This window comes from Molossus molossus, unplaced genomic scaffold, assembly GCF_014108415.1.
Source record: "Molossus molossus isolate mMolMol1 unplaced genomic scaffold, mMolMol1.p scaffold_m16_p_14, whole genome shotgun sequence".
Classification (NCBI taxonomy): Eukaryota; Metazoa; Chordata; class Mammalia; order Chiroptera; family Molossidae; genus Molossus; species Molossus molossus.
Genome location: NW_023425349.1, coordinates 52,178,097 through 52,200,243, shown reverse-complemented (window position 1 = coordinate 52,200,243; position 22,147 = coordinate 52,178,097).

Here is a 22,147-nt window from a genome sequence, read left to right as displayed (position 1 = left end):
GTGTGTGTGTATATATGTGTGTGTATGTGTGTGTGTGTGTGTATCTCTCTCTCACATCTTCTTTAACCATTTATCTGTTGATGGATGTCTATCTAGGTTGGTTCCATATCTTGGCTATCACTAGTAATGCTGCAATGAACATAGGGGTACATATATTTTTTCATATGTATTTTTGATTGTTGTTTTTTGTTTTTTTTTAATAAATACCCAGAAGTGAGATTGCTGAATCATATGGCAGCTCTATTTTTATTTTTTTGAGTTATCTCCATACTATGTTTCATAGTGGCTGCACCAATCTGCATTCCAACCAACAGTGCACGAGGGTTCTCTTTCCTCTACATCCTGGTATCTGTCATTTGTTTATTTAGTGATGACAGTCCTTCTGACAGGTGTGAAGTGATATCTCCTTGTGGTTTGAATTTATATTTCCCTGATGATTAGTGATGTTGAACATCTTTTCATGTCTATTGGCCATCTGTATGTCCTCTTTGAAGAAATGTCTATTCAGGTCCTCTGCCCAATATTTTAAATTGGACTGTTTTGCGTTTTTTTGTTTGTTTGTTTGTTTTTTCATGTTAAGTTTTATGTGTTCCTTTTATATTTTGGACATTAACCCTTTTATTGGATGTATCATTGGTGAATATCTTCTCCATTTGGTAGGTTGTTTTTTGTTTTATTGATAGTTTCCTTCATTCTGCAAAAATTTTTTAATTTGATGTAGTCCCATTTGTTTATTTTTTCTTTTGCCCAAGGAGACATATCCAAAAATATACTGCTAAGAGTGATATCAAAAAGTGTACTGCCTATGTTTTCTTCTAGAAGTTTTATTATTTCAGGTCTTGCACCTAAATTTTTCATTGATTTGACTTTATTTTTGTATATGGTGTAAGAAAGTGGTCCAATTTTAGTTTTTACATGTATCTGTCCAGTTTTCCCAGCTCCACCTACTGAAGAGACTGTCTTTACCCCATTGTATATCCTTGCCTCCTTTGTCATAGATTAACTCACCATATGAGCAAGGATTTACTTCTGGGCTCTCTATTGTATTTCATTGATCTATATATCTGTTTTTATGTCAGTACCATACTGTTTTTATTATTGGAGATTTATGGTATAGTTTGATATCAAGAAGCATAATACATCCCACTTTGTTCTTTCCTCAAAACTTTTTTTGCTATTTAGGAGCTTTTGTGGTTCATGTAAATTTAAGATTAAATTTTCTAATTCTAAGAAGAATATTGATATTCTAATAGGGATTGTATTGAATCTGTATGTTACTTTAGGTAGTAAGGACATTTTAACATTATTAATTCTTGCAATCCATGAGCAAAGTATATCCATCCATTTTTTAATCTTATTCAGCTTCTTTCTTCAATGTCTTACAGTTTTCAGAGTATAGGTCTTTCACCTCTTTAAATTTATTCCTAGATATTTTATGGAGAAATATTTTTAACATTAGAAAAGGAATTATCCCTACCTTCAGATAAATCCGGAGCATTTGGGAACATTTCAGATCCCTAGTAGCCACATTTCAGGGATGAGAGCATCTAACATGGTTTTACTCTCTGAAGTTATATAACCATCTTTGAAATGGCAGCCCCCGAAATTCATACTGGGAAGCCAAGAACTAGATTCCTTGAGACAACTGACTTCAACCGTGTCCTAAGGTTAACAGAGTAGCCATGGTGTGTTTTATTTTTTCCATCCCACTTAGCAATAGGCATTCCCTTGAAACTTCATCCCCACCTGTCCCACCCAAGAAAATGTATTCCCCCAGGAGTCAGCAGAATTAACAGGGGTGTGGCTAAGAGGTGCACATCACATCAGCACACACCAAAGATGAGAGCACATACCGCAGTGGTTACTTAGTTGGGCAGGTTTCTTAACCAACTGTGCCTCAGTTTCCCCATCTTTAAAATGAAAATAATAGTGATTCCTACAGCTAACAGGAGGTTTAACTGTTATTTTATTTTGTATATGTTTTTATTGATTTTTTTAAAGAGAGAGAGATAGAAACATTGATGTGAGAAACATCTGATCAGCTGCCTCCTGCACGCCCCCTACTGGGGATCGAGCCTGCAACCTGGGCATGTGCCCTGAGTGGGAATAGAACCAGGACGTCTCAGTCCATGGGACGACACTCAATCCACTGAGCCACACCGGCCGTGAAATGAGTTATTATTTTATTTGTGTTTAAAAAAAAACTTTTTTTTTTCCTTTATTGATTTTAGAGAGAGAGGAAGTGAGAGGGAGAGAGATATGGAAACATCAATGAGAGAGAACATCGATTGGCTGCCTCCTGCATGCCCCCACAGTAGATCGGGCCCACAACCTGGGCATATGTCCTGACCGGGAATCGAACAGGCGACGCTCAACAACTGAGCCACACTGGCTGGACTGAGTTATTATTTTAAAAGAGTGCCTGGCATATAACATGTGCTACCTAAGCATTTGGTAAACAAAAAGTAAATGAGGTAACTTGACCTTGACTCCATGTCTTCAGACTGGAACGGCCAGGGGGAAGACTATAAACAAGAGTTGCGTGAGTAGATTGGCTTGGCAAATTTGAGAATTAAACTGGGCTCTGTTTAGGAAACATAACCAAAGAATAGAGTTCTAGCAGCTGAGACATCCCAGCCTTTGCAAACACAGAGGAAATTGTCCTTTCATTGATTCGTGCTCTGGACACCTGCCTGCCTGCCACTTCCTCCTGGTCAATAAAGGCTAAAATAGTCCAACCTCGTTAGCGCCAGGAGGACATGAACAAATTAAATGGTTGCTGCACCGAATCCTGTTCAAAGATGCAATGACTAAGGGGAAAACCACTGCCTTTCCGAGTTTTTGCCATATTCCTTCGTTTACATGAAGCCCCAGTGACTTTATTTGGAGCACACAGAGTACATTTTTCTATAATTTTCTCCTATAACGTGTCATCAACGTTAGTGCACAGGGCAGAGTGCCTGTTTCTAGAGGCCAGCGTTCTCACCACGCTGCACATATCAACAACATGCAGATTATCCTTGAACCAGTCTTCTTCCCCCATTCTCTTTAGGTTTCTTGCTTCCACTGGTATCTAACAGACACACACACACACACACACACACACACACACACACACACCCCAGCCCCCGCCGGCAGTACAAGCCCGGCATCATCAAAACCCTCCTCCTCAAATCTGCCTTTTCCGGGATCGGTAGTTAATTTACCCCCTTTATTATCATACCTTCCTTACATGTATTTGCTAATATTGCAGATTTCCTATAGTCCTATGGCTGTTCTGGGAGGTTTCAAGGATATTTTGAGTCACTGTCATTAATTCAGCTCTCAGAGTGAAGGGTCAGTCTTGTTTCCCCCTTTTAGGCACTGACGACATCTCACTGGGCACCCATGTACCAACCAGGGGTGAGTATAGATTTTGCTTGATTAAAAAAATACACATACACACACACACACACACACACACACACACACACACACACGGTCCTTCCATGTAGGAAAAATAAATCAAGAAAAAAAACTACTTTTCTCTGAATTTACAACCAGACCCTTCATTCCCGGCCCAGACAGACATAACCACCAGGAAGTGAGGCCTATCCTTCCAGAAAACGTTTCTTCTTTAATTTCTTTCACATGCTTCAAAACAGGCAGAAGTTTTAGATCTTTCTTTGGCCAAAGTCTGGTTTGGGTAGTGTATTCTCTCTGTGCCCGGGGGTGGGGTGGTCTAGGGGGCACAAAGGCATTAGAAATCTATTCTAACTAGGGTTGCCAGATTTACCAAATGATAAAAACAAATACATTTTTAGTATGTCTGACCCACTCACATTGGCAAAATCTGCAATGTATGGGGCAAACTTTCACCAGCAAATTATTTCTTATTTATCTAAAACTCAAATTAACTGAATATCCTGTATTTTTGAAGGGGATACCCTAATTCCAGCCCACAAGGTCAAAGCCACGTATCAGTGGCTCCCATAAGCAAATACAGAGAGAGAACTTGCCCTGGCTGGTTTAGCTCAGCAGTTGGAGCCTCGGCCTGTGGACCAGAGAGTCCCAGGTTCGGTTCCCGCTAGGGGCACGTACCAAAAAAGGAAAAAAAAAAAAACAAAAACAGAGAGAGAACTGTCCCTCTCCTCCGCTTGCCCCTCTGCCTGTGCCTCCACCTCTCCCTCTCCTTCCCTCTCTCCCATTAGTGTCTGGGAGTGGTGATGGGTGAGGAGGGGTATTTTCTGCAGGGGCTGATTTCTGATATGGGAAGCTTGAGTCCTGAGCATCCCCCAGGGAGGGCAGAGCATCTGTTAGCTCCCCAGGGCCGCCCAGCTGACTGTCACATCAGCATCTGGTAGTGGGGACCAAACTGGGGGGAAGGTGAAGAAAATCATTCTCTCCCATGTGCTTGTAGAACAGGTTTGAGGATTTAGGACTAAAATATAGTATATTGAGACAAGGTGAAAGTGTCAAACAGGATATAAACTGATTTACCTAGTAAATTAGAATTATGTATGTATTCATTATTCATAAATGGAAATGACACTGGAGACCATCTCCTCTTATCATTTACAGATGAGAAGGCAGACGCAAAGCAGTTTCCTTTTTGGAATGAGATGGAGGGTGGGTGTGTGTGTGTGTGTGTGTGTGTGTGTAGAAATACCTTTTCACTATTCCCATCTTGCCACACATTTGCATGTTTCTATAACTTTATTTCTATAACTTAAAAAATTACATAATAAATGCATATTCCTTGGAGAAATTTCAGAATTATATACGAACAAAAAGAAAACTCTTTTCCATAAACCCGCGATGCAGATATTGCTTCTGTTACCATTTTGGTACATGGAGAAAGCATGTGGGTATGGGTGACCCAGCATTCACTCTGTCATCTTCAGGGGGCCACGCCCACATTTTGCTCTGAGGAAAACCCCTCAGTCAGTAGAATATCATTTCTAGCAGGACTGCCAGCCAGATGTTACGTTCTCCACTGACAAAGCAGTAGGCAGGTGACCAAGGTGGGATTTCAATCTCCAGCTAAGTGAGCCTCAGACACTGACCGCTTGGAGTTCCTCCCTCCTGAGACCAGGTCACCATTAGCTCCCCTCAACAGATACCTGGAGCATCCCTGGGTTCTGGCCCTTTTGAGAACTAATGCTTCAGCTTTTCCTTCAATTCTTTTATGGTAAATCCCTGCACTGGTGGTCCCAGTTGATGACCTTCATACCAATGCCCTTTATAATCAGTGGAGCCCTGTGCAGAGGTGGAGTCTAGTTCCACAAGGGTGGCCTTGTGACTTGCTTTGCCCAGTAGACTGCAGGGAAAGTGAGGGGGCCAGCTAGAGCCCAGGCTTCCCGAGGCCCCATGTGCTCCCACTCTCTCTCTCCTGGAGCCTCCACTATAAGAACAAGACTGGGCTAGACTGCTGGAGGATGAGAAACCATTTGGAGAGCGCCCAGGGGCTCGGCCAACGTACAGACGCAGAGTCACCTAGTGGACTCAGCTGCCCTCGGGTGCACGCGGAAGACCACCCTACATTATTGAGCTAAGTAAATTGATTTTTTAAGCACTAAATTTGAAGTGGTTTGTTATGCAACAATAGCTAAGTGATACTTCTGTGAAATTCCACATCCTTACAGTACATTCCATTTCTTGTGAGCCAGAGTGAATTTCTGTGGCTGGGAAAAAGAAAAAAAAAACAACCTAATGGATACTTTTGATTCTTTTACCAGAATATGATTATGCTCATACCACACATCCTCTTTTGTAATGTACCTTATTTCACTTAGCAACTAATCTTGAGCATCTTTCCCTAAAAGTAACTTGGTCACAATAAAGAGGGAAAATCTACCAAATGCCACGTCTGAACCTCTGCCCAAATCAGTTTCCATCATGACATCGTGGCCATTGGCCAAATTGCCATTCTTCGGTAGGTCTAGCATGATCTGTTCTTTTCGGCAGGAAGTGCCGTTAGCCTTATTTCTCAGTGAGATTATTGGACAGCACAACGATTTTTCACAGCTTGATAACCAGGAGAAGGGCATAGTCATGCCTCAGAGGTGAACGTGAACATTAACATTTCCAGTCAGTGTTTTCTTCTTTGGAAAAGGGAGACAGTGATTTCATTCAAAATGTCCTGTTCTTTTCTAATGTGTAAGGCACGTGGATAGAGAAGACAGAAAAAGAGACAGATATTCCCGAAAATGACTCCATTCTCGGAACAAGCGCCGAGGGACTGAAGCTCTCGGGTCCTTTTCTCCCCAGCCACCCTGTTCCCATCATCTTCCCCCCACCAAACGGCAGCTTTAAGGTGAGATATTCGTTTAGAAGACAGGACAAGGGGAGGGTGCACTGCTTGCCTAATAATCCCAGTCTTTATGCCAATAGAAATATGTCCACATTTTCAAAAATGTCAGGGGAGGGGGGTTCAACATGGACCCCCTGCAACTCTGCAAATGTTCCGGTGGAGGGAGGTTTCTGAGAGCACTGTCTGCTTGGGTCCTTTCCAACGAGGTGCACAACTGGAGTCTATTCTAATCTTAATTGCTTTTCCTTTGAATTAGATTTTTTTTTTTTTTGGCCGATAATAATAATAGCTACCATTTATCATACCCTTATGGCATTTATCTCATTTAACCCTCACAAAAATTCCATGCAGTAAATATGGTTATTCCCTTGGGCGTAGGGAAGGCAAGTAAATGGTGCGAGGTAGTAAGTATCAGAGTTGGGATTTCAACCTGTTTGTCAGGCTTCCAAGTCAGAGTGCTTTCGCTTAATATACTGTTCACGTTATAATGTTATTCACTATGGAGTTTTAAATGAAGACACTTTAAAAACCCATATTAATCAGCACTAGCGGTCTTTCCAGTCCTGAAAGGGTATGATGCTGAAAGGGTACCGGTCTTCCCTGCCTCTTTCACCCTCAGCAACGTCCCCAGACTGACAAGCCCGAGGGGCAGGACAACGCACTGTCTCCGCAGAGGAGGCCCAGGGCACCCTGGCACAGAGCCTCATCCGGGAACTTGAGAAGCATGCGCAGTTCTACTGACGGCAGTTCCTTATGTACTCAGAAGACAGGAAGAATATACCATGTAGAATAACCTTATTTTTGAAGTGGATTTCACCTTAAAAGGTAAATACTTACGGAGAACACAAGAGCATCTACATGAAAAACCTAAACCAGGGACTGCTGGGCCCTGGATAAATGAGTACTGTCTAAAAGAACTTTCTGCCATTGGGAAATGGCTTCTGTCTGTGCTGTCCACTCTGGTAGCCACTGACCTCACGTGGCTATTGAGCACTTGAAAGGTGGCTGGTCCAATGGAGGGACTAGTTCTGTTCATCTTAATCAGTTAACTCTACTTGACATGTGGCCGGTGGCTGCCTATGGGCCAGGGCACCACCGTTAGATGACCATAGACGTGTGGGGTAGAGAGAGAGGAGGTGGCCAGCGAAGACCTCAGCAAGATGTATCTTGAGAAGTTTTTGAAGTGGGGGAGAAAGGAAAGAAAATGCAATTGGATTGAAAAAGAAAGGAGAAAGGAGGAAAACAAAAGCTTTGTGCTAGTAGGACACCAGGAGTTGCAGTTTAAATGCCCCCTTGAAGGGGGAGGGAAGAGATAAACCAAAGAATTTATAAGCACAGCCCGGCCTGTGTGGCTCAGTGGTTGAGCATTGACCCATGCACCAAGAGGGACCCATGTACAGTTTGATTCCTGGTCACGGCACATAACTGGGTTGTGGGCCAAATCCCCAATAGGGGACATGCAGGAGGTGGCCAATCGATGTTCTCTCTCATCATTATTTCTATCTCTCTCTCCCTCTCCCTTGCACTCTGAAAGCAATAAAGGAAAAAGAAAATTTTTAAAAATGTATAAGCATATATGCGAAACCATTGGACATAGACAACAATGCTGTGGCTGGGAGGGTGGGTTTGGGAGGAGGGTATCAATGGGGGGAAAAGGAGAAACATCTCTAACAAAAATTTTTTTTTGAAAGCTGACAGACTATATATATAGATATAGATATATCTCCTCACCCAAGGACACATTTTGTTTTTGTTGTTGTTTTTAATTTTAAATCTTTATTGCTATATGTATTACAGATGTTCCTCATTTTTCCCCCATTGACCCCTTCCTCCCCACTCCCGCCCCCCTCCCACCTTTTCCCATACTATTGTTTGTGTCCATTGGTTATGCAAAGAACCAATGGTTGGTTTATTTCTTCCCACCCCCCAACCCCTTTCCCTTTAAGATTTGTCAGTCTAACAATGAATTTGTACTTCTTAATCCCTTCACCTTTTTCACCCATTCCCCCAACCCCCTCCCATCTGGCAACCAACAAAATGTTCTCTGTATCTATGAGAATGTTTCTGTTCTGCCTGTTCCTTTTGTTTGTAGATTCCATTGTTGATACGTATGTATTCATTGCCATTTTGTTTGTTCATATATTTTATCTTTTTCTTCAAAAAACCCTTCATCATTTCATATAATAATGGTTTGGTGGTGATGAACTCCTTTAACTTTTTCTTGTCTGGGAAACTCTTTATATGGCCATTGATTCTAAATGACAGCTTTGCAGGATAGAGTAATCTTGGTTGTAGGTTCTTGCTTTTCATCACTCTGAATATTTCTTGCCACTCCCTTCTGGCCTGCAAAGTTTCTTTTGAGAAATCAGCTGACAGCCTAATGGGAACTCCCTTATAGGTAACTAGCTGCCTTTCTCTTGGTGCTTTTAAGATTCTCTCTTTGTCTTGAACCTTTTGCATTTTGATGATGATGTGTCTTGGTGGTGTGGGCCTCTTGGGGTTCATCTTGTTTGGGACTCTCTGTGCTTCCTGGACTTGTATGTCTGTTTCCTTCAGCAAGTTAGGAAAGTTTTCTGCCATTATTGTTTCAAACAGGTTTTCAATTTCTTGTTCTCTCTCTTCTCCTTCTGGCACCCCCAAGATGAGAATGTTGGCATACTTGAAGTTGTCCCAGAGGCTCCTTACACGATCCTCATTTTTTTTTTGGACTCTTTTTCCTTCTTGCTGTTCTGATTGGGTGTTTTTTGCTTCCTTATATTTCAAAGCAATGGTTTGCTTCTTGGATTTACGTACTCTACTATTGAATCTGTGTAAATTATTCTTTATTTCAGTTAATGCCTCCTTCATTTCTGACTGTGCATCCATCATTTTTGACTGATACCTTTTTATGCTCTTGAGGCCCTCACTAAGTTCACTGAGCATACTTATAAGTAGTATTTTGAACTCAGCATCTGTTAGGTCGCTTATGTCCATTTCGCTTAGTTCTTTTCTTGGGGTTTTGTTCTGTTCTTTCATTTGGGAACTGTTTCTTTGTCCCCTCATTTTGGCTGCATGCCTGAGTTTGTATTACTTAACGAGAGGTATGGGGCTATATGAGACCAGATGCTGCTTGTTTGAAAGAATTTAAGAAAACCTGAAGCAGGATCCAAGACAGGCCAATCCTATGGTTAAGCAAGTGGCAACAGATTGGGTGGGCCAAAAAGTTGGGTGGGGCAGGGCCTCAGGGAGTCACCTGGGCGGGGCTACCAGTGTGAGCAGGTTGCTGGAGTCCCAGATATGGCAGCTGATTGCCGCCCCCGGGAAGGGCTCACCAAAGGAACAAAGACCTTTGACAGCACGTTTGTCCTGGAGAAAGCCCCCTCTCCAGCCCTCGCTCCAGTGCCAAACAGCCCAGTTCTTCCCTGTATGTATCTGGTGCCCCTTGAGCTGCCTCCCCTCCAAGCTCAGAGGGAGAGAGTCCTATAAGTCCGTGCGCGGGCCCTTTAAGGAGCTGCCTGGGGCTCCAGTTGCCTCAGCCTCCCTGAGCCTCAGTTCCTGCTGGTTTTTCCAGCCAGAAGTTATGCGGACTCTCTTCCTGGCACTGCAACCCTGAGCGGGGCGCCTGGTGTGGGACGCGGACCCCTCAGTCCTCCGGGAGGACCTTCCCAGCCGAGGTGTCCTCCTGATTTTTATCCACCACACGTGGGTGTGGGAGCAGCCCGTCTGCCTCCGCCCCTCCTACCAGTCCCGATGTGGCTGCTGCTTTAATCCGTAGTTGTAGGACTTCCATTCAGCTGGATTTCAGGCGGTTTTGAATGATGGTTGTTCTGTAGTTTAGTTGTAACTTTGATGTGGTTGTGGGAGGATGCGATACCGCGTTTACCTACGCCACCATCTTGACCAGAAGTCTGTTGTTGTTTTTTAATTTTATTTTTATTATTTTATTTTTGTTACAGATGCTTCTCCTTTTTCACCCCATTGACACCCTCCTCCCCATCTCCCCCACCCCATCCCCGGCTTTGTTGTCCGTGTCCATTGGTTATGCATACATGCATATAAGTTCTGTGGTTTATCTCTTCCCTCCCCCCACCACCCCCTCTTCTGAGGGTTGTTAGTCTGTACCCTACTTCCACGTCTCTGGGTCTACCCTATTCCTCAAACTGTTATGTTCATTATATTCCACAAATAAGTGAGATCATGTGGTATTTGTCTTTTTCTGCTTGGCTTGTTTCGCTTAGGATAATACTTTCCAGGTCCCTCCATGTCGTCTCAAAGGATAAGAGATCTTTCTTTCTTATAGCTGCATAGTACTCCATTGTGTATATGTACCACAGCTTTTTTATCCATCTGTCTACTGATGGACACTTGGGCTGTTTCCAGATCTCAGCTATGGTAAATAGTGCTGCTATGAACATGGGGGTACATATATTCTTTCTGATTGGTGTTTCAGGCTTCTTAAGGTATATTCCTAGAAGTGGGATCACTGGGTCAAATGGCAGTTTAATTTTAAATTTTTTGAGGTAACACCATATTGTTTTCCATAGTGGCTGCACTAGTCTGCACTCCCACCAGCAGTGTACTAGAGTCCCTTTTCTCCACACCCTTACCAACACTTGTTCTTTGATAATTTGTTGATGGTGGCCAATCTAAGAGGTGTGAAGTGATACCTCATTGTTGTTTTAATTTGCATCTCTCTGATGATTAGTGATGTTGAGCATTTCTTCATATGTCTCTTGGCCATTTGTGTGTCTTGTTTGGAGAGGTGTCTATTTAGCTCCTCTGGCCATTTTTTTTATTTTTTTATTGTGGTATGTGCCCCTAGCGGGAACCGAACATGGGACTCTGGTCCCCAGGCCAATGCTCAACCCCTGAGCCAAACTGGCCAGGGCGCTCTGGCCATTTTTTAATTGGGTTCTTTGTCTTCCTTTTGTTGAGTTGTATGAGTACTCTATATATTTTGGAAATTAACCCCTTATCACATGTATCATTGGCAATGATACTCTCCCATAGAATGGGTTGCCTTTCCATTTTGATGGTTGTTTCTTTTGCTGTGCAGAAGCTTTTTAGTTTGATGTAGTCCCATGTGTTCATTTTCTCCTTTGTTTCTGTTGCCTTAGGTGATGTATCAGTGAAAATTCTGCTGCGTATGATGTCTGAAATTTTGTTGCCTACATTTTCTTCTAGGATTTTTATGGATTCATGGGTCACATTTAAGTCCTTTATCCATTTTGAGTTTATTTTTGTGTATAGTGTAAGTTGATGGTCTAGTTTCATTTTTTTTGCATGTAGCTGTCCAATTTTCCCAACACCATTTATTAAAGAGGCTGTCTTTACTCCATTGTATGTTCTTGCCTCCTTTGTCAAATATTAATTGAACATAATGTCTTAGGTCCATTTTTGGGTTCTCTGTTCTGTTCCACTGGTCTATATGCTTGTTCTTGTGCCAGTACCAGGCTGTTTTGATTATAGTGGCTTTGTAGTATAATCTGATATCTGATATTGTGATCCCACCTACTTTGTCCTTCTTTTTCAAGATTGCTATGGCTATTTGGGATCTTTTTTGGTTCCATATGAACTTTTGAAGTATTTGTTCTAGTTCTGTGAAATTTGTCATTGGTATTTTGACGGGGATTGCATTGAATCTATAGATTGCTTTGGGTAGTATGGACATTTTAATGATGTTAATTCTTCCAATCCATGAATAAGGTATGTGCTCCCATTTTTTTATATCTTCCTCTATTTCTTTTTTCAATGTCCTATAGTTTTCTGCAAATAGATCCTTTACTTCTTTAGCTGAGTATATTCCTAGGTATCTTAATTTTTTTGTTGGGATTTTTTTTTCAGTTTCTCTTTCTGCGAGTTCATCATTGGTGTATAAGAATGCCATCAACGCCCTGGCTGGTTTGGCTCAGCGGTTAGAGCATCGACCTGTGGTCCAGAGAGACTCGGGTTTGGTTCCCACTAAGGGCGCATACCTTGGTTGCAGTTTGTCCCCGGCCCTGGTTGATCGTGCAGGTGGCAGCCACTTGATGTGTCTCTTTCACATCGATGTTTCTCTCTCTCTCTCTTCCTCTCTCTCCCTCCCACTCTATCTGAGCAAAAAATGGAAAAGTGTCTTCGGGTGAGGATAAAAAAAAAAAAAGAATGCCATCAATTTCTTGACGTTAATTTTGTATCCTGCTACTTTGGCAAATTCATTCATTAAGTTTAGTAGATTTTTGATGTAGTCTTTAGGGTTTTCTACGTATAATATCATGTCATCTTCAAATAATGACAGTTTCACTTCCTCCTTTCCAATTTAGATCCCTTTTATTTTTACTTTATGTCTGATTGCTGTGGCTAAGACTTCCAGTACTATGTTAAATAAGAGTGGCGAAAGTGGGCATCCCTGTCTTGTTCCTGTTCTTAAGGGAAATGATTTTAGTTTCTGCCCATTGAGTATGATGTTGGCTGTAGGTCTTTTATATATGGCCTTTATTATGTTGAGATATGATCCCTCTTTCCCCACATTGCTAAGCGTTTCTATCAGAAATGGATGCAGGATTTTGTTGAATCCTTTTTCAGCATCTATTGATATGATCATGTGGTTTTTATTCTTCATTTTATTTATGTGCTGTATCACATTTATTGATTTGCGAATATTGTACCAGCCTTGCATCCCTGAAATGAATGCCACTTGTTCATGGTGAATAATTTTTTTGATGTATTGCTAGATCCGATTTGCTAGTATTTTGTTCAGGATTTTGGCATCTATGTTCATCAGAGATATTGGCCTGTAGTTTTCTTTCTTTGTAGTATCTTTTTCTGTTTTTGGAATTAGAATTATGCTGGCTTCATAAAATGAGTTTGGAAGTCTTTCTTCTTCTTGAATTTTTTGAAATAGTTTGAGGAGAATGGGTGTTAGTTCTTTGAATGTTCGATAAAACTCCCCTGTGAAGCTCTCTGGGACTGGGCTTTTGTTTGCTGGGAGAGTCTTGATTACCTCTTCAATTTCCTTAGTTGTTATTGGTCTGTTCAAGTTTTTTTAATCTCTTCCCGGTCCAGTTTCTAGAAATTGGTCCATTTCACTTAGATTGTCGAATTGTTGCCATATAATTGCTCATAGTAGTTGTTAACGATCTTTTGTATTTCTGTGGTGTCAGTTGTTACTTTTCTTTCATTTCTGATTTTGTCCATTTGGGTTCACTCTCTTTGTTTCTTGGTGAGTCTAGCTAAGGGTCCATCAATCTTGTTTATCTTTTCAAAAAAACAGCTTTTTGTTTCATTGATCCTTTGAATTGTTTTTTTGGTCTCTGTCATTTATTTCTGCTCTGATATTTACTATTTCCTTCCTTTTACTTGCTCTGGGGTTTTCTTTTTGTTTGCTTTCTAGTTCTTTAAGTTGTGAGGTTAGATAGTCTATTAGAAATTTTTCTTGCTTCTTGAGGTAGGCCTGTAGTGCTATAAACTTCCCTCTCAGAACTGCTTTTGCTGCATCCCATAGATTTTGTGTTGTTGTGTGTTCATTTTCATTGGTTTCCAAAAAGTTTTAATTTTTTCCTTGATCTCCATGGTAACCCACTCATTGTTCAATAACATGTTATTTAGCCTCCATGTATTCAAATGTCTTTGCATGTTCTTGTTGCAATTGATTTCTAGTTGCATGCCATTGTGATCTGAGAAGATGCTTGATATGATTTCAATCTTCTTGAACTTGTAGAGACTTAGTTTGTTTCCTAACATGTGGTCTATCTTTGAGAGTGTCCCATGTGCACTTGAGAAGAATGTGAATTCTCCTGTTTTGGGGTGTAAGTCTCTGTAGATATCTATTAAATCCATTTGGTCTAGTGCTTCATTTAGAGTCTCTGTTTCCTTGCTAATTTTTTGTGTAGAGGATCTATCCAGTGACGTCAGCGGGCTGTTGAAGTCCCCTCCTATGACTGTATTGCTGTCAGTTTCTCCTTTGAAATCTTCCAGAAGGTTTTTAATATATTTTGGTGCTTCTACATTGGATGCATATATCTTTATCAAGGTTGTTTCTTACTGTTGGATAGATCCTTTCAATATTATGTAGTGGCCTTCTTTGTCTCTAGTTATGGCCTTCATTTTGAAATCTGTTTTATCAGATATAAGTATTGCTACCCCAGCTTTTTTTTTTTTTTTTTTTTTTGCTTTCCGTTTGCTTGAAAGATTTTTTTCCATCCCTTCACTTTCAACCTATGTGAGTCTTTTGTTATGAGGTGGGTCTCTTGTAAACAACATATATGTGAGTCATGCTTTTGTATCCAGTCAGCTATTCTGTGTCTTTTTATTGGAGCATTCAATCTGTTTACATTTAAAGTGATTATTGATATATACTTATTTATTGCCATTTTTGTTTAGTGTGGTTCTATTTTTCTTCCTATATCTTCTACTAATTACAGCAGTCCTTTTAACATTTCTTGCAGTGCTGGTTTGGTGCTAATGTATTACCTTAGTTTTTTGTTTTTTTGTTTTTTTTTTGTCTGGGAAGCTGTTTATTTGACCTTCTATTTTGAATGATAGCCTTGCTGGGTAGAGTAGTCTTGGATTCAGATCCCTGTTTTTCATGACCTTGATTTCTTCCTGCCATTCCCTTCTGGCCTGTATGTAGTGTTTCTGTTGAGAAGTCAGCTGAGAGCCTTATGGGTAGGTATCCTATTTCTTATCTCTTGCTGCTTTTAGGATTCTCTCTTTGTCTTTAATTTTTGGCATTTTGATAACTATGTGTCTTGGTGTGGGCCTGTTTGGGTTCTTCTTAGTTGGGACTCTCTGTGCTTCTTAAACTTGAATGCCTTCTTCCTTCACCAAATTAGGGAAGTTTTCTGTCACTATTTCTTCAAATATGTTCTTTAACCCTTGCTCATTTTCTTCTTTGGGGACTCCTATGATGCGACTATTATTACGTTTCTAGTTGTCCCACAGTTCTCTTAAGCTGTCTTCCTGTTTTTTAATTGTTTTTTTCCTTTTGGTTTTCTAATTGGTTGATTTTTTTCTACCCTGTCTTCTAATTCACTGATCCGGTCCTCAGCTTCCTCTACTCTGCTGTTTAGATCTTCCAATGTATTCTTTATTTCTGCTATGTCATTCTTCATTTATTCTTGGTGGTTTTTAATTTCCAATTGGTTGATTTTCAACATTTCTATTTCTTTACTCATGATGCTGATGTCCTTACTCATGCTGTTGAGCTTCCTCAAGATCATGGCTCTGAATTCTTGCTCTGTTAACTTGCTTAACTGCACCTCATTTGTCTCATCTTTGGTAGCGGTCTCTTGTTCTTTCATTTGGCATTTGTTTCTTTGTTTCACCATTTTGGTTATCTCAGTAGGCTTTGCAGCCTGCCAAATTTTCCCTGTGGGTGTTGGTGTTCTCCTATTTGTGTCTCCCTCTACTGGGTTTGGATGAGTGTGGGAGGACCTACGTTAAACACCACTGTGAAGTCTTACTTTTCTGAGCAGAGTTGCAAGCCCAGGAATGGTTCAGTTATTCTCTAGCTTTTTGCCTGGAGGCTATTAGTCACAGTTACATGAAGAGCCTTAGGTTCTCAGTTGATTAAAAAAGTCCCTCAGGTGTTCAGCTTAAGGGGATTTCCCAAGGGTGGGGCAGATGCTGGTTGTTAATGAGTCTCAATTTGTATTTCAATGGCCCTCCTAGTGTGGTTGAATCTTCGAGGGAGGGGTGGCCCTCTCCCCAGAGCCCTGGGAAGGAGTAAGATGGCCACCGTCCTGTGTGGCCACAAGTCAGCAAAAGCACTGAGCACCCTCCAAATCCCGAGTGTCCCCACACAGTTCCAGTCCAGTCAGCTCTCCCTCTGCCGGAGCCCAAGGTGAGTGGCTGTGGCTATTTTAGCATCTGTCCTGGCTCTGTGCTGTGGAGCCGGTTGGGAGTTTAACCCGAGGGTGCTGCTTCTAGCTAAGGCTGCTGCTCCCAGCTAAGGCAGCTGTTGTCTGTGGGCTCCCAGACCCCCTCTCGTGCCTCCGCAGTTCTACCAGGATCAAGTCAGTGTCCCTGGTTATATAGTCCTCGCAAGCTGCTTTTCTGTTGCTTTTTTCCCAACAATTTGTCTTTATTTTCATTGTAATTCCAGTTTGGTCCTGGGAGATGGTCTGTGTAGCTTTCATTCACTCTGCCGCCATTTTGGAATCCCCCCAAAATTAATTAATTAATTTAAAAAGTGGAAATATAAATAAATGCCCACTGAAAGGAATCATGAAAGTAATATAAACAAAGAAATTGGGACAGAGACAGCAAGGTGTGGTGGGACTACAGAGAATGAGAGACCCTACCCCTTCTACCGTGCAGTCACTGGTCAGCTCCAACCAGTTATTGCCACACAGAAATGTAAACCATGTGTGGACTATCTTATTTATTTATTTATTTATTTATTTATTTATTTATTTATGTACGTGCCCCTAGCTGCTCGGGTCTAATGGGATCCGAACCAGGGACTCTCTGGTCCGCAGGCTGACGCTCCAGCTACTGAGCCAAACCGGCCAGGGCTGGACTATCTTATTTTTTGAGAGAAGTCAGAAATTCAGCTTTTTATGTGACGTCACCTGATTGTAGATGTCGGCGAGCGCATCAGTTCGTGTAGGCTAAATGACCTTAGCGGATGCCATCGGTGCCTCGCTCGTGTCCGCTGAGCACTTGCCTCTGCTCACCGGGCTGCCTCCTGTGACTGCCTTTAACTTCCTGCCTGAAGACATCAGCACACACTTGGCCTTCATGCAAGGCGGGCCAGGAATGCCGAAAAGTCAGCGCTCTCAGAAGCAGGACAGACACGGAGGGGGTGCTTACCTACCCAACCTCCTCACCTCTCAGCCGGGATGGCTCTGCAGGGCCTCCTGTGTTTGTCCAGAGCTCCCATTGACACTGAGCCCCACTACTCACAGCAGAAACTGGCAGAGAATGTACCCTGCGTTGGTTTCCCTTCCTTCATCTCACTTCCTCACTCGCCTACCTATATTTCTAGGCATCACCTTCAAGTAAACTATTTGCACACCAGTCTGTATCTTACAACCTGATTCTGGAGCAGCCTAAACAAAGACACCTTTATAACAAACTCAGAAGCTCAGCGATGAACTCCATACCTTTTAAGTGTCATTCTCATCACAGCCAATGCAGGTCAGTTTCAGAGACTCTGTCCAGGGACCCATTGCTCCCTTCCCCATGTGGCTCTGCATCTTCTAGCTCCTTTCCTTCTCTGCCTTCAGCTGCAGGTTAGAAAGAAGGAGCCCAGCAGCACTGGCAGGAGGACTTTCATTGGCCAGGCCCGGCAGCAGAGACAGCATTTCTGCCCACATTCCATTGGCAGAACTCCGTCACGGTCCCTCCTACATGTGGGGGAGCTGGGGAATGTACTGTCTCTGTGAGCCCATTGCAAAAGGAGATAGCATCTCCTGCCTCCACAACTTATTTAGATTTTGTAAAACCCTGTCCAGGACAAAGAAACCATGCCTTTGGACCAGAGTCAGCTTGCGGGCCACCAGTTTGCAATTTCTTATCCACACTTCCCCTAATATTGGGAAAACTTGCCAGCAAGTCATCTAGTGATTTCTGAACTTACACAGAAACAAATGTGGCACACTCTACCCCATTGTGGAATACGGGTACGGAAATCAAATCACATCTTCACTGACTAGTTTTACAATTTCAGGGAGAAAACGATAATTTCATTTCTGAGAGTTCTTACACAAACAGTGGCTCCCATCACGATAGCTTTCTTTATTTCCTGCGGTCTCTGTGAAGTGATGACTATCCGTGCAGAAAACCATTTAAACGGAGTCCTGCTACCACTGTGCCCTCCAACGCTCTCTGCCTTGCTCTGTGCACTCTGGTTTGTTTCTCAAACATGCCAGACTTTCCCCCACCTCCAGGTCTTTGCAGATGCTATTCCCTATTCTAGTTATGTGTTCTCTCTCACCTCTTCTTTCCTTGGTCTTTACGAAGCAGATCCCTGTGGATCGATCAAGTCACGGTATAAATGTTCTTTTCTCCAGAGAAGCTGTCACTGACTCCCCCCAAATCGAGTTGCTTTCCTCTGCGCACTGTTGTTCTTGCTTATTCCATCTATGACCACCTGAAATCCTGTTTGGTATTTCACATGAGTCTCCTCTGGCTGGGGCTCCTTATTTCAGCACCACACACAGCGCTGGGCACAGAGCTGGGCACACTGCTGGTGCTCGAAATAGATCTGATGCATAAATACACGAATCCTGAGAAAATTCCACGGCTTGAAAGAATTTTGTAATTAAAATGACTTGTCCCCATCTGTTTTGAAGGTTTAGTTAAACTTTATTGGATTTAAGAAAGAATCATATTTGTACAATGAATGCAGACTGAAGCAACACAATGAAGTTAAAATTCTTTCTTTATCCTAGAAATCCATGAACTTATTCTTAAAACTGGCCTGGCTAAGACTCAATGTAGTCATTTGTATCAACAGGGGTGGAGGGATGAAACTCTTTGAAAAAAAGAAAGGGAGGAAGGAAGGAAGGAAGGAAGGAAGGAAGGAAGGAAGGAAGGAAGGAAGGAAGGAAGGAAGGAAGGAAGGAAGGAAGGAAGGAAGGAAAAGAAAGAGAAAAAAGGAAAACTTACCTTGAAACCACTATGAACTAGTTGTGTATTTAGGCACCTTAAACTCCCTGGGACTCACCTATTTTATTTTTATTTATTAATCAAGTGAAGGGCTGGTGGATTACAGGACTTGTATTGTGCTTCAGCGGATAAAAAATCTGAAGGTTCCGCTTTTGCCCAAGACTGTATTACTCCAAGGTGCCAAACGCATAACAGAGCTGTCTATCTAAGAAGTTACGTATTCATTTAGTTAGAAATGTGATTTTTGGTTTTTAGTTTTTGTTTAGGAGAGATTTGTTGCCAAATGGTGAGATTTGAAAATTCTTTTTCCCTATAGGAGGCAGATTTGGAACTCTTTTAGAAGCTGAAACTAATTAAAATATTAATTTTTGCACCTGTAGCTAAGACACTGCAGGGGAGAGAGTCCAGCATTCATTTTCACGAAGGTGTAATTATATCTACCAACCTCTCGTGTGTCCCCCTCAACATGTGCCCCAGTGCCCCGCCTGCGCAGACACCTGCCTGGTATGTGAGGATTGGGGAGAACAGTATTTAATGCCTGACCTGAGAGCAGTCGGTTCCCCACCCCCACCCAAGAACAATACAGCCTTGTTCCAGCCACCTTTTATTACCTACTGACTCAGCTCTGTGTGAAGTGCTTTCCTAGTTTCACATTCAATGAGATCTATAAAACTACGGAAGAGAGAGAGGGAAGCTAAAAGATAAAGTAATTGAGTGTCAATTTTGGGGGGGTGATATCACAGAAGCTGAGAAAGACACAAAAATATGTCAGAGTCCCCAGTACTTCCTGAGTGCTCACAGAATCCTTGAAGACGTGTGGAGTTGCAGCACAGAACAAAGATGACGTGAACATTCCGCGTGTTTGGTGAGAACTAATAATGACTGAACTTGAACTGAAAGCAAGTGTATCAGGGGATGAGGTTGTAGAAGACCAGAAGCTATGGACACCGACTATGTCCAAGCTCCCCTCAATGCGTCCCTTTCCACACTCCTCTCCCTACTCTCCATAGGTGTATTTTGGGGGGTTTACTTGGGGGGGGGGTGATATTTTACAAATAAGGTAACTGGGACTCCATGAAGGTCAATGACTTGGGAAGTAGATATTAGTGGACTAAGAACATAGACTTGGAGGTCACAAGGATGTCCAAGGTTGGAGTCCAGGCTCTGCTAATGACCAGAAGTGTGACTTTGGGCAAGTTGCTGAATCTTGCAAAACCTTCATTTTTCATCTATAAAAGAGTTGATAATAGTTATTGAACTACCTTTCTAGTGAAGATTCAACAAGTTAACACATGAAAAATGCCTGGCACATCACCTGTCATGGGAGGCATGACAAATCAAGGTTTGGCATCACCATCCCCCAATACCACACTCAGCTGGGGGTTGGCAGAGGCAAGATACCAGCCTGGGTTGGTCGTTCTACTCGTACAGCTGTGCGTTCAGTTTTCAAACACTAAATTCAACACTAATTTTCTGTCAGAGAAAATAATCGCAAGTACGAGGGGATGAACAGGGAGAACAGAATTGGAAAGAAACAGGTCAGTCCTGCTTCTGGAACATACCCTATATGGATCCTTTGACTCCCATACCAGGCTTTAGAAAAAAATATCTGTTTGATGAGCTAAGAAGTATTTGTTTTTATCAAAAGAAGAGACTCTGTAGGCTTCTAGAATCCCCATCCTTGATGGTGAAGAGAAATTACAATGTACTTTTATGTTGTTACAAGTCAAGTCCCGCCCATTTTCTTTTCCCCAAGACCTTCCTCACACCCACCCCCCTTTCTCCTCTTCTCCCCTCTTGTCTTCAACCTCATTCTTCAAGGGCAGTTCAGATCCTACTGCATCTCCCTGACTCTGGTCTCCCCTTTCTCTGGAGGCTGAAACATTTATTTTTAGTGTAACATTTCATTGATTTCTTTGTTTCATATGGACTAATCTCCCTCAAATAAATTATGTGCTGCCTTTGTCTACCCCCCAGGGTTTGATACTAAGTTGAAAGCCTGGGAGGTTGTAAATAGACGTGTGCTTTGTATAAATTCTTGTTGAGAAATGGACTGATTAAGGCAGTTGTGAAACACCCACCTGGTAGCCAGGACCAAACTGTGAACCTGGCACAGAATTTTAAGACTTGGTCCCCACCCTCGAGGTACTCTCATCCCTAAAGAGGACAAAGCTCACAGCATTATCTAACTGGTAGACACTGTGGCAGAGAGGTTAGCGAGGTGGATTCTAGCATCACTTAATTTCCCTTGCCTCTCTTAACAGTAAAACGAAGACAATAGTAGCAACTACTTGATGGGGGTCTTTGTAGAGTTTAAATGCCATAATTAAAGTCGGGAGCCCGGCATCTACTCAGAGCTCAAAGGTAGCTATGGGTAGGTTCAGAAATGAGAAAAGCATTTGTTCAAATGTCAGTGTGGAACAACAAACATCTTATACTCAAGAGGCTTACCTGGACCTGCTCCAGGTGCAGCACGAGCTGCTGTTAAATTATTTTTAAGGCATTTTATGCTAAGTACATACTCACAGTAAGGACGCTTCTCTCCCGTGCCAGTTTCTATGCAGTGGCCCGGGGGGAGAGGGGGAAAGCTGAAAAATTGCCAAGGAGCTCACTTCTGGGCTTACAAAGTCAAAGCCATTTATCGTCCTCTCCTATCTGAATCACAGCGATGGGTAAGTGGGAGACATAGAGTGACGGAGCTCCAGGGGAGACCTGGAGGAGTTTGTCTCGTATTCCATCAGGAGGGGAGTGGGGGACTGAGTGTACCGAGCTGCAGTAGACTTGTGTTATATATTTTTTTCCAACAGAGGCCCCATTTCAACACAGACAGCATTGCCTTCTCTGAGCCTGCTCTGAGGAGAACAAGCAGGCAGATTTGATGTTACTGAGTTAGAATCGCCCAGCCTCCGGGGCATCTGGTGGAACAGCAGCCTGGCTCTGGGCGCGTTGTGCCCAACGCTGGCACAGAGGAGGGTGGAAACGGCCCTTCGGAAATGACTTAGGTCCACAGAAATGTGCTCTCCTAAGGGGGCTTCAGTCCTTTGAGTAGGTACCAGCCTGGTTTCTGCTGGCCGCTGGTCCGGTTGGAACACCTACCACACTAACACGCAACTGCCCCAGCTGCGCTTAGCGTAAGGGGCCACGGATAGCAAAAGGCAGTTCTGGTTCGAAGGCTCCTGTCCCAAATTTAACCTGTGTTGGTGAACTCGATGTGAGGGACACCTGCCAAGAGGGTCTCAGGCTGATCCTGCTGCTGGGACAGTCGCAGTGCTAAGTTGCACT